Below are 13,088 nucleotides of genomic sequence, written 5' to 3'. Positions count from 1 at the left end.
AGCATATAAATTGGCAGAGGTCAGCAGCTCTTACAGTAGCCGGTGCTGTCAGGCGGGGCAGCTGTAGGATGAACCTGTCTGGTCCCCACACTGCTCTGTTGCTTCCAAGACACTAGAGACACACTCTGCTCCTTTCCCAGACTAGCAGCTCGAGGAAGGGTACATGTCCTCTTGATGATGGCCACAGGGAGAGCGGGTCTTGGCCAGGGAGGAGCAGAGTGTGTGGGAAACTCCTCCGGTGCACTGGCTTGTGGTGGGAAGAGCTTCCCACCGCAAATCTCATGGCCTGCAAGTGAGGACAAAGTTATGCAGAGGGGAAACCAAGGAATAATTGTCATCCTAGTTGTCATGTCTGGCATGGTCAGGGGCAGGCATTTTACACATTTTATAGCCCTGTGACTTCCAGGACTTCTGGACAGAGGTGACCAGTTGATCATTAACTGTTTGCTACGTGTGGCATTTCAAATTCTACTCAAGATAGCTCAGTCCAGAATCTTGATTCCGTCTACCCATTGGGCCATGGCTAGGCCATAGGGGTGGTGCAAATTCCCCTGATGCCAGGGACAGGGCCCTTGTGGTGGCCCATGGGTTTCCTCTGGCTCTGGTGTATTTGCTTACTTCTCTCTTTAGGAAGCCTGGTGGCCTGTGACCCTGAACTGTATGTCCTCTTTTCAACCCTGGAGTATCCACCCCAGAGGGTGTGGCAGCTAGATTCTTGTTATCCTTATGTCTGTGTGGTCCCTGCAAATGACACAGGCATGGGTGTTTGAGCATCTCTCTGGAGATGGGGTCCTTACTGGGTCTCTAGGCCTGGCCCAGGAACTTGCTTGGTCTTCTTCATCCACTTGTGTTTCTTACTGCTGTCATGAAATGCCTGACAAACAACGTCAGAGAAGAGAGATGGATAATACTTTTGGTGCACAATTTGGGGTGTGTGTGTTACAGTCCATCACGGTGGGGAAAGCATGGCAGCTGGAGGCTCTGAGGCTGTGGGAGCATGCTTGCTCACACCTCAGCAGATCAGAGAGAGATGGATGCTGGCAGCTCACTGCCTCCTTACTCAGTCTAGAAGCCAAACACATGGGCTGGTGCTGCCCACATGCAGGGTGAGTCTTCCCTCTTTGGTCAGACCTCTCTGGAAACACTGTCATATCATGGACATGCATAGGAGGTGCATCTCCTGGGTGATTTCAGATCCAGTTGAGTTCATGGTGTGGCCTGACCATCACATTTAGTAGCTGTAATTTCCAGCTACTCAAGATTCCTGGCAGAATAGGGCGGCGGTTGGTCAGCTTGAAGCCTTCCACACTGGCTTCTTGGACACCAGAGCCAGGCCATTCAGATGCAATGGGAGTTGAGTGTGTGTGTGTGTGTGTGTGTGTGTGTGTGTGTGTGTGTGTGTGTGAGAGAGAGAGAGAGAGAGAGAGAGAGAGAGAGAGAGAGAGAGAGAGGGTCTAGAACTCATAGGCTCAAGCAGTCTTCATACCTCAGCCTTCCAAGTAGCTGGGACTAGAGACACAGCCTACTATACCCCAGACAAGTTGGATCTTATATTTATATTTATAAATTTTATCAGGCTTAGAGAAGGATTTTTGGTAGAATCATAAGAAAGAAAAAAGAACCCACTATGCATGCACCTATGACAGGCAGGCTTCTGGTACCACCTCACTCCTGTCAACAGCCTGGAAGACCAGCTCTTTCAGGGTTACCCTGCTCCCACCCCAAGCACTCAGTTTGCCTCCCTTTAATTCTCCCTCTCTACTGTCTCCTCTCCTGTGATTGGCGGCTTCTAGTGAGCACTTCTAAATGGCACATTTCAGGCTGGGGCAGTAGCTCAGTTGGTAGAGTGCTTCCTTAGTGTGCACACATCTCTGGGTTCCATTCCTAGAACCGCAGAAACTAGACATGGCTGTGTTTGCCTGTAATCTCAGCACTTGGGATATGGTGTTAGGAGGATCAGAAATTCAAGGTCATCCTCAGCTACATGGAGAGTTTGAAGCCAGCCTGGCCTATATGAGACCCTGTTTCAAAATAATAATAAGCATGTTTTGTCACTTTCCCTGGGCTGAGCACTGCCACGGTGTCGGTAGACACTGTATAAAAGATCTCTGTCCTGACGTGGCTCTAAAAGGCCCTGCTCAGCCAGCTCTCCACTCCTTTCTGGACTCAGGTGACTTGGAGGGTATTTGCAGCTCCCTAGTCATGGCTTAATCTCCCCATCTTCCTCCCCCTCACCTGTTGTGAAGCCTATTCTGTTGGTACTTGGTCCTGTGGGGGCACCCAGGACCCCTTTTGCACCTTGAAGGACCAGAGTCACTCACAGGTTCTGTTGCTGAGGTTGAAAGACTGAGCACATGTGTGGGTAGGTGGGAGGCTTTGGGGGATCTGCCCTCCTTTTACTGCTTAGCTGAAAGGATAGGGTCAATGGAGACAGACAGACCTGGGCTAGACCCCAGCCCAGCTGCTGTGTGGCCTTGAGCAAGCTTGCTGACCTCTCTGAGTCTGGCTTTCCTTACTGAATAAAACAAGCAGTCTAAGAGCACCTTGGAAGAAGATCAGGGAGCCTGCCCCTGGCTTGAGCCTGGGACTACATCATAGATGGATTCTGAGTGTTATCTGGGGTCAGGTTGAAGACTGGAAGATGGTTTCTGGCTGCTTTAAAGTGGCTCCGGCAGGAGGGAACTCTGAAGTGTTGTGAAAGATGGCTTCAGTCTCACGAAGGTCAAGTAGGATTTGGATTCAAATTTAGAGCCTCTTGCTTCTGGGAGGGCTGGGGACAGGTCTGGGCTCTGTCCTCACTTGCTCTGGGGACCCCACACTCTTGGGGTTCCCTAGGGGTTGTGTGTGGTGATGTCAACCCTCCTGTAGTCATTCAAAGCCTTAAAGAAATGTACATGACCTCTGGCTCTTGGGGACCTTGGGACCTAAGCTGATCAGACATTGGCCTTCGTCCAGAGTCCTTGTATACACACTGTGATTAGAAAAGAAAACAGCAGAAATGAAAAGACTCATATCTGAAGGAGAGGTCCACCTTGGCCCTCAGATAGGAAGGGTCTCCTGCCAGTGGAAAAAGCCTCCCCTTCCCTCAATCTGTGAAGTGTGGCCTTTAAGGGGTGCTGGGGGAGGGGCTTGGAGAAGCTTTATTAGAGCAGAAGGTGACTGGCCCATGTGGCATCGCCCCATGTTTGAGAAAACAGTATTCACCAGACATTGGTATTTACCTGATCTCCTAGTCAGAAGCCGCCACTGTATAATTTAGTGCTAGGCTATTGCCTAAGCTGCCAAGTTCTGCACTCTGTCACAACGCCTGCGCTGACACCTGTCACTCTCACATCATCCCTGACACACACACCAGAAGTGGAAACTCTTATACTGTGGTGTGGGTGATAGTGGTACTGCCTAGGTCATCTCTGAAGAGCCCATAGACTCCCTATGAAGGAGCACGCTACGGTGCAGTGCTCAGACAAGGCTGGGGGTTGCCCAAGGTCACTAGGGAGAAAACTTCTTGGCTTCTTGGACTTGAAGTCTTAGTGGTAGACATAAAAGGCTCTCCCTTATGGCCTTCCCTAGCAAGGAGGGATAACAAGGGGGAAGGCCAGGGGGCACTTGTGGGTTCAGGGAGTGCTGTGGGAAGGTGGGCTAGGGACCCTGTTGAGGTCTGACCTTCCCAGGACTCCTCACCGACAGTCTACAGCCAGGGTCCCTGGAGGAATTCTGCAAAGAGAGCTGTTTCCCCTTCAAGGAATAAAAAGCACACACACACATTCCTTCGAATCAAAGGTGTGTCCCGGGGAGGGCGGGCAGGCCCCTCGGCCAGTGGCCCCAGCACGTGACAGCCTTGGAAGCTGCTGGCACCAACTCCAGCCAGGCATTTGCAGTAGATGGCGGTGCCAGGAGAGGGATGGTGGCCTTTCACCAGCCTGGCACCTCTGCCAGGTGACGGCCTCCTCCCCTGGGGAGGGCCTGCTTTGTTCCATGCTGGCTAGGCAATCCTGAAGGGCACTGAGCCTTCTGGGTCTGGCTCCCCTCTCCAGCCTCTGGAACCACACTGAACACCTGCCCTCTTAGACAGGAGGAGGTGGGTGGGGGAGGAGCTCTTGGCTACATTACTGGCAGGAGCTAGGGAACTCACATGCAAATGGATGGATGGATGGATGGATGGATGGATGGATGGATGGATGGATGGATAGATGGGACAGGGTCTCATGTAGTGGAGGCTGACCTTGGATTACTGATCCTCCTGCCCCCTACCTTTTGAATTCTGAAATAACAATGTTTTATTTGGTGCTGGAAAAAATGGAACCTAGAATTTTGTTTTTGATTTTGTTTTTCAAGATAGGGTCTCTCTGTGTAGCCCTGATTGTCCTAGAACTCGTTCGGTAGACCAGCCTGGCTTTGAACTCAAAGATTCACCTGTCTCTGCCCCCAAGTACTGGGATTAAAGGCATGCGCCACCACTGCCCAGTGGGACCCAAAATTTTGTGTGTGTCAAACAAGCTCTACGAGCTCTGCTCCGTTCTCAAACCTATTTCTAGTTTTAGGTTTCGTTTTGTTTTGTTTTCTCTCTTCTTTTCATCCCTTTATGCAGGGTCTCATGTAGGTCAGGCTGACCTTAACCGTGCTTTATAGCGAGGATGACCTTGAACATCTGGTTCTCCTGCCTTTACTTCTTCAGTACTGGGATTATAGGTGTGTCTTTCAAATGCCTTTGAAGAGTTTTCAAGATAGCTGAGCATGGTGGCTCATGTCTTTAACCCCAGCACTCGAGGAAGAGGCAGGTGGATTTATGTGAATTTGAGGCCACCCTGGTCTATGTAGTGAGTTCCAGGACAGCAGGATTAGAGACCTTGTCTCAAAAAAACAAATAAACAAACAAACAAAAAAACAAGATAAAACAAAAAAGAGTTTCCACCACTGTCTCAGGAGGGTGTGCTGTTGTGGAAGGTAGGTCTTGCCTTCCTAGTGCCCCCAGAACTCCCACCAGGGTCAGACTCCGGCCCTGCTTTCCTGGCTCTTGAGGCCCAGTGCCTGTGGAAACATTTGGGGATTGTTAAGGACACAAGCACTGTAACAAGCTGCTATAACCTTGGTAGCTCAAGCTGCCAAAAAAGAAATCTATCCCCAGGTCTAGAGGCCAGCAATCCATGGCCAGGGGATAGTGGGCCTTCATTGATTCTGAAGGCTCCAAGAGGCTTCTCTGTGGCTAAGGGAGTGCCTGAAGCTGGGTAGCCATGGCAACAGCTGGGGCCCACTGCATGGAAAGGTGCAGCACTCAGTTCTCAGGACAGTAATGCTCAGAGACTGAGCCCATAATGGAAGATGTCTTGTGGAAATCTGGTCTACTCATCTTTTGTACAGTCAGGCAGACTGAGGTGGGTCAGGGTGAGTCCCTCTGTTCACTGGCTTGTGGTATGATTTTTCCCACAAGCAGTTTTACCAACTGCTCAGAGTAGGAAGCTGGGGTACAGTGAGACCTCAGTCACACTGCTCAGAGACTCCTTCCTCCTGTGGCCTCAGGCTATAGAAGCACAGGAGGGAGGGTCTCAGATCAAGACTAGGGAGACTGCCGTGTTTCCCTCTACTATGGAAAGACTGTAGGTGGAACTGGCCACCTAGGTAGGATGACAGGGTGTCAGTTTCCTGCCACAATCCTCTTCCTGTTAGACATGGAAATCCTGGTTTAGGGTAGCATTGTTACCCAGTTAACACACCATTTCTAGTTTTCCTATAGCTGAAGAAGTCTATCAGCCAGCTTTTGCTGTGTAACAAACCACCCCGGTTTTAAGCTCTATTGGGTGGGTCCCTGTAAACACTATGGCTGGCAGAGAAAGGAACCCCAGGAGGCAAGAAGGAAACCTGATTTAGCACAACTTGGCTGGGCTGGTTCAAACTGGAGTCTGACCCGGTGTGGTTTGATTTTTGGATATTTAAATACAGAGCAACTTTGGAAAAACATTTCCTCGTGACAGTTATCTTCACAAACTTAAGGCGTGATTGTGTGGAAACTCCTCTGCAAAAGCATAGGTGACCTCTTCCACAAGAATGGCTCTGTTGACTGAGACAGTGCTCAGGATCAGGGTCCAAGGAGGAAAGTTTGTAATAAGCATGATACAAGGCTCTTTTACAAAAGCACATGGAACCTCTTTCAAAAGGATGGGCTCTATCAACTGAACCAATGCTCAGGACTCTGGGAAATTCAGATGAAGCCTGGCTCTATAGAGTAGCAAAAGTAACCAGGTTATTAACGCATCAGTTCGCAGCCTTCTGGGTGGAAAACAGGCACACACATCCCTTCACTGAAGAGGAAAGCCTGTGTGTTCTGGTTTCTCAATTGCTATCTATAATGTGGACCTCATGCCCTCTACATTCTGTGCTTGAAATGGCAAAGATCCTTCTGGGCTGTGAGTTGGTTCTCAGATCTGGGCTGCCGAGCTGATGTAGCCAAGAATGGCTTCTCTGCCATGATCATGCTCTCCCATCCCAGAGACTAGCCTGGGCTTGCTCACATGGTAGTGATGAACTCCACTCCAGACTGATAGTCTGGATGTAGAAAGGCTTCTGCTGGCTCCCTGCTTGTTCCTGTTCCTTTGAACAAATTAAATCATAAGACCACACCCAGCTGCAAGGGTGGAGCCTCTTCTGCTCCAGTCCTCCTCCCGATAGGAGGAATGGTGGAGTCAAACTGTCATCCATGTGGGGAAGCATGATCAAATCGGACTCATCATTTAAGTGACCCTAGCCAGTGAGAGCTCAGCAGCATAGGATTCCTTGGAGGGAATAGGCATACACCCCGCTTCCCTCTCAGCTGCCTGGGATGGGATGTGATGATTGGAGCTCTTGCAGGCATTTTATACTACAAGGATGAGAGCCACGCCCTAAGGGTGGTGAATCAGTAACTTCGAAGGAAGCTAGCTTCCTGTTGAGTTCTTAGAGTCTTGTGATCACTATCCCTGGACTCCTTTCACACAATGAGAAAGTTACATGTGGTCAAAGTTTATTCCTAGTTGGGGCTGGGAGGGAATAAGGTTCAGTAGATAAGGCTCTTGGGGTCCTGAGTTTGGATCCCCAGAACTCACATAAAAAAGCTAGTTCCCCAATGTACACTTAAATTTTCCAGCACTGGGGAGGCAGATACAGGAGGATCCCTGGGGCTCACTGGCTGGCCAGTGAGCTCTAGCTTCAGAGAGAGACCTTGTTTCAAAGAATGCGGTGGCTGTGGTGGTTTGAATAGGAATGGCTCCCATAGGCTTACATGTTTGAGTGCTTGGTTACTCGGAAGTGGCACTACTTCACAGGGACTAGGTGTGGGCTTGGTATAAGTCTGGGTCAGGCCCAGTGTCTCTGCCTGCTGCCTGCAGATCTGGATGTAGAACTTTAAACTACTCTTCAGCACCTGCCTGCCTGCCTGCCGCCATGTGCTGATCTCTGAGAGTTGCAGGCTAGCCTGGGCTGCATGGCGAGACCCTGTCTAAAGGTAGACGTGCTAGGGAAATAGTCCACTGCATGAAGACATTAGCCACTTAAGCCCAAAGGTGAGCCCAGTCTCTGCACCCACATGTAAAGCCAGATGCAGCAGCTCCCATTTGTCGTCCCAGGGTTGGCAGCAAATGAGAGATAGAAGCAGCCGAACCAGAGGCTCGCTGGCCGGCAGCCATGGTATGTGCAGCGCAGCAGTGGACACTAGAAACCAACCTCAACAAGGGAAAAGGCAAGAATTGTCCTCTGACCTCCACATGTGTGGCATGGTGTGTGCATGCACATACTTATAAACCATGCACCTACACTCAATACATTTATTTAAAATTAAGGTGGAAAATGATTGAGGAAGACACCTGACATTTACCTCTGGCTTCCATATTCACACACACACACACACACACACACACTCACACACTCACACATGCACACACACACACTCACTCACTCACATAGACATGCACACACTCACCCACTCACATAAACACACACACTCATGCACTCAAATACTCACATAGACAATCTCTCTCTCTCTCTCTCTCTCTCTCTCTCTCTCTCTCTCTCTCTCTCACACACACACACACACACACACACACACACACCTCAGACTCACGACTCAGTTCATTTCGACTAATACATTCAGCAAAGCCTCTTGTCTACAGGTCTGGAAGACTTGGACGTCTCTCAAGGGGTACCTTGGGTAGCAGAGGGGTGAGCATGAAGCACACGTATATTGTACTTCTAAGGGCCTAAAAGCACTAACCATGAGTGTCTTGGGTCAGACAACCTTGAGGTATTCCTGAGTGTATAGCTCTGAGTCAAATCTGGGGAACAGTGGCCTGGGAGGCTTGAGACCTTAGCAGAGAAGGTTGCATCCAGGATCCTAGCCCAGTGTGGAAACCTCAGCAGCTCTAGTTAATGGCGGAAGAAGCCGAATTTTCTCAGCAACTTGTACAAGGCCAAAGGATCGAGCTGTAGAGGTGAGAGTTGAGCCTACAGGGAAGGGCCTGAGCCTTAAGTCAGGTCATGGCCCTGGCTAGCTGAATCATTAATACGGGCTTTGAGTGCCATGGAGCCTGCCCACTCACTTCCTGAGCCTTCCCCGGCTCTGGGTACTGGTAGTCATACTGAGGACCATACTCCATCTTGTGGTCCCTGTTCTGGGATCAGAACTGTGACATTTAAAAGAATCTACCCCCTAAGTCTCCCAATATCCTGGGGGTGTGGTCCCAGCCCAAAGCAGGGCTAGGGGATGTTAGCCCCTCTGGAAGGATCTGGATTTTACTCTGAGCTTTGCAAGTCCTCAGGAGAAGGTATGGGATTGGCTGTGTCTACCCCATCACAACACCTTATTAACGAAAGTCTGGTGGGTCTTCAGCATTCTGAGCCTCAGTTTCCTCATCCGTGTGCTGGGGTTGTTCTCCAGCTTCTGGGGCATTCCACCTTCAGAGTGCTGTGTAGTTGTGCAGGGCCATGGAGGCCCCCAGTCTTAGCGTCTCCTCAGCACGTTTTTTGGAGGGGGCAATAAGGTAATAAGACATTGACAGTCCTTGTCCTTTCCCCATATCCTGCCAATTGCTGCAGTTGACAAGGCTGAGTCAAAACAGGTCTGGAGCACAGGTCATGCCTGCTTGGTGGCCAAGAGGGCAGCTCAGAGTTCAGCTTAAGTGCCCAAGCCCCTCCACTGCAGAAGGCTCAGGCTGGCTGGCCACGTGCTCCTGCCCACGAGGTCCCTGGCATGCAGAGTGGGAGGATGGGACAAGGGGCCCTGGCCAGTGTGGCCAGGTCCAGTGAGCTGGGAGGCTGCTTTGCCATTTTGGGGGTTCTGCCTGTTGCAGAGATCTGGGCCCCAACTGGGTGTTGTGATCCTGTTTTGGAGGCGGCTGGAGGTGCTGGGCGGGGCCCCTTCTGACAGCAGCTCTTTGACAAGGAAAGGCTTTGCCTTACTGTCCTGAGACCTTTTCCAGGAGCCACTGAAAGAGAGTCCCATAGTTGGTGGCTTTGATAGATATGCACATGTTGTTCCACGTGCCTGAGTCTGGAGGTTCAAGGTGGAGTCACAGCCCAGCTCTGTCTGAGCTCTCTCCTTGGCTCACAGAGGCAACTCTTTTCCTGTATCCTCCTCACACGGTTGTCCTCTGTACGCTTGCATTCTTATGAAGGACCCATCCAATCAAATTAAAGATCTACTCTAATCTTTATTTCTGAGGCAGGATCTCACTATGTAGCCCAGGCTGGCCTCAAACTCACAACCACTCCCCTCACCTCTGTCTCCTAAGCATTGGATGACAGATAATCAAAAATTAAATTTAATTCTTGTCACATGCCATCATTTTTTGAGGCACTGGGGGGGGGGGTCAGGACTTAAGTGTAAGCATTTTGAAGGATACTACCAGCTGGGGACATGTCCCTAGGAAGAAGGTAGGTAAGGCAGAAAGGAAGATGTGCTAAACACTGGTGGAGGTCTTCTGGGTCCTGACCCTGGCTAGGCTGAGCTGAGCTGTTGAGACCTCCTGGGGAATGGATCCCTCTCTGGGGACTTGGCAGCCTGAGGTGAATGCAGAAGGTGTCTCAGAATCCATGTCCCTTTTATTCTTCCCTGGCTCACTGGTTACTTCAGCCCCTGGCCAATGACACTTTTAGAATGCTCTCCCCATATCTGTGTTCAGCACAGAAGTGGACAAGCGCCCACTCACAGGCCAGCTGTGCATACTGGCCTTTTAACAGCAAGGATTCATCTTGCCCTTCAAGCGTGTGTGGACTCTGGGTGATGGATGGATGGCTTGCTCTCCTTAGCCTCAGTGTCAACATCCGTCAAATGAGAGATGCTGTGGGAGCTCTTAAGGCTGTGACTGAGGCCCTGAAGGAGCTGACTCTGTGTGGCTACGTGTGGGCATCTCTGTTACTTACACTTATTTCTGGATCCTTGGACTACTCTGGGCAGGCACAAAGTCCTGTCATTTCTACTACTGAGCTGGTGGGAAAACTGTGGCCTGGGCAGATGAAGCCACTAGCTCAAGGTTGTGGGGCCATCCCTGGGTCAGCCAGGCATGAGTGAATACCTGATTCCCACCATGGAGGGGATGGGCAGCCCATATGTGTCCGTTTCTTTCCTCTGCCCATCTTGGGTCCAGTTGGCTTCCCGAGGGGTGGCCACCCCAGCCATGGAGCAGCATCCTGGCTCCCCCAAAGTGAGAGATTCTTCCTCCTCATGCAACCAATGGGTCCTCCTCTGTTGGAGGGGACCAAGATGCACAGGAACTTGATAGCATCATCAGAATGACACAGTGTGGTCCAGAGGCTGCAGGGCTGAAGGCAGATGAGGCAGAAGACTCCTGAGAAGAAGCACTTTGAGAGACCAGAGGTACATTGCCCTGATGAGGGAGCAGCTGAAGGGGTGACCCTGGGGAGGGCAAGACCACCTGTCTGCTCTCTCAGAGCCTCACAGAGGCCAAAGTATCCTCTGTGCACCTACCCCAAAGTGACACTCTTGGTGGTGGAAGTGGCTGTGTGGTCCAGTGTCTGGATGCCCAAGCTCTTCACTGAAGTTTGTGCCATGATTTCCCTCAGAGGCCCATTTATTAAAAGCTCGGTCTTCAGAGATGCTGCAAGGATGGGCGGAGCCTCTGAGAGGCAGAGCCTCGGGCAGGCTCAAGTTGTTATAGATTGTGCCCCTGAAGGATGTAGGCTGTGCAGGCTCCTGTTTTTTCTTTAGATGGATAAGGTGCTTCCCTCCCTCCCTCCCTCCCTCCCTCCCTCCCTCCCTCCCTCCCTCCTTACCTTCCTTCCTTCCTTCCTTCCTTCCTTCCTTCCTTCCTTCCTTCCTCTTTCCTTCATTCCTTCGTTCCTTCTTTCTCCCTACTGCTGCTGTCTTTCTTTCTAGATCTCAGGCTAGCCTGGAGTTTGCTTTGTAGACCAGTCTGATGCCTTCTTGTCTCTGTTTCCCAAGTTCTAATGTGACAGGTGTGTACACCATGCCTGACTTATTTAATTTAATTTAGTTTGGGGGGCTAGGGCCTTACTATGCAAACCAAGCGAGCTTAGAACTCATGATGATCCTCCTGCCCCTGCTTCCCCAGTGCTTGGAATAGATGTGTGGTGCTGGGGATGAAACTCAAGGCCTTGCGCATGCTGGGAAAATTCCTCTATCAACTGGGTCAGCTCTCATGGAAATCATTAAATAATAACAGTCCTTGGTGCCACCCATTTACAGATGAGGAAACTGAGGTTTAGAGAGTCGAGGGGCTTACCCAGTGAGTTCTGCTAGGGCTCAAACCCCAGCTTTGTGGGTGCAGAGTGGTAGCTGTGTGTCCCCTACCTAGCATCCCCCAGTAGAAGAGCATCTATAGCCCTCTTCTCTCCACAGTTTGGTGGGTCAGGCCAAGACCCCGCCACTAGATCTCATGGTCATGCTGTGGGCCTGAGCTGTGTCACTCGGCTCCCATACGTGAATGAGATTGCTGGCTGGTTCAGCATGGGTGAAGGTTGGAGAATCAACTCCCAGGGCTCGCTGGCCTCTCCATGCTGCATACATGTCCACAGTGTAGCCCAGCCTCTGTCCCATGAATTAATGTACAGGAACTCCTGCCATGGCCCAGAACACAGTGGCAGTTTTGGGTATCATTTCATACACTAGAGACAGGAGGTGTCCTGAGAGATAGGACCCAGCACTCAGTCTTCCTGGGTTGCTGGAACCCTATTTAAATCTACAAAGGTCAGTTTACACAAGGAATAGCAGTGCCTGGGTGGTGCTTGACTCTGAGAGCACTGTGTGAGGAGTCCAGAGAGAGCACTGGGCAAGGAGTCGGGAGCCTCAGCTAACCAAGGCCACACTGCCCTCTTCTGGCCTGTGTGCTCCACACCTCTGATGTGGCCCAGGTAGACAGCACAAGAGGCTGCTGGCCATGGAACAGGATCCAGGCACTGCCTGCTGTTTACCAGGGTTCTGCTTGGAGGGTTCCACCTTCTGCCTGCAGCCCTGCTACGGGCCTCCTCCCCACTGTGTCTGACTCAACACTCTGTTATGTGTGCCGAGAACATTCCTGAGCCCCGGCCCTGCAGCAGGGCTCTCTGTGGGGGCAGACTGCAGGGCTGTTCACTGTCCCTGGAGAAAGAATTTTGCTTCCCTAGAAGTGTCCCTCACTCTGCCCTTGTGCCTCTTGGTGGTGGCCACAGGCTGTTCCTGCCTGGGACCTCAGCAAGTGTGTGTGTGTGTGTGTGTGTGTGTGTGTGTCCATCTGGGGATTTCCTAGGACTAATCACTAGTCATCTTACCACAGAGGATGATGAGTCAGAGGGAGCCAGTACACCTGGGTCATCTCTGTTCATGGACCTTGGACAAGTGGGGTTGGCTTTGTGTGAGTGATAGTGGACACTTGTGGTTGCAGAAATAGCAGCTGCAGGGCCCATGCACCAGTGACAATCGTCTACCCAGTAATATCCACACAGCCTGGCCTTCATAGAAGCTCCTCTTGGTAAATGAAGTTTGGCCTTGTGACAGAGCCAAGTTCTATACTACAGGGACCACTGGGTCTTCCCTGTCAGCAAGGAACTCCCAAGGTTCCCTAAAATCCTCAAGGCTACTCCAAGTCAGTCCTCTATACTCTATTCCA

The sequence above is a fragment of the Arvicanthis niloticus genome, chromosome 1 (assembly GCF_011762505.2).
Source record: "Arvicanthis niloticus isolate mArvNil1 chromosome 1, mArvNil1.pat.X, whole genome shotgun sequence".
Lineage (NCBI taxonomy): Eukaryota > Metazoa > Chordata > Mammalia > Rodentia > Muridae > Arvicanthis > Arvicanthis niloticus.
The sequence above is the reverse complement of the archived record's forward strand: the minus strand, read 5'-3'. Positions refer to the sequence as shown.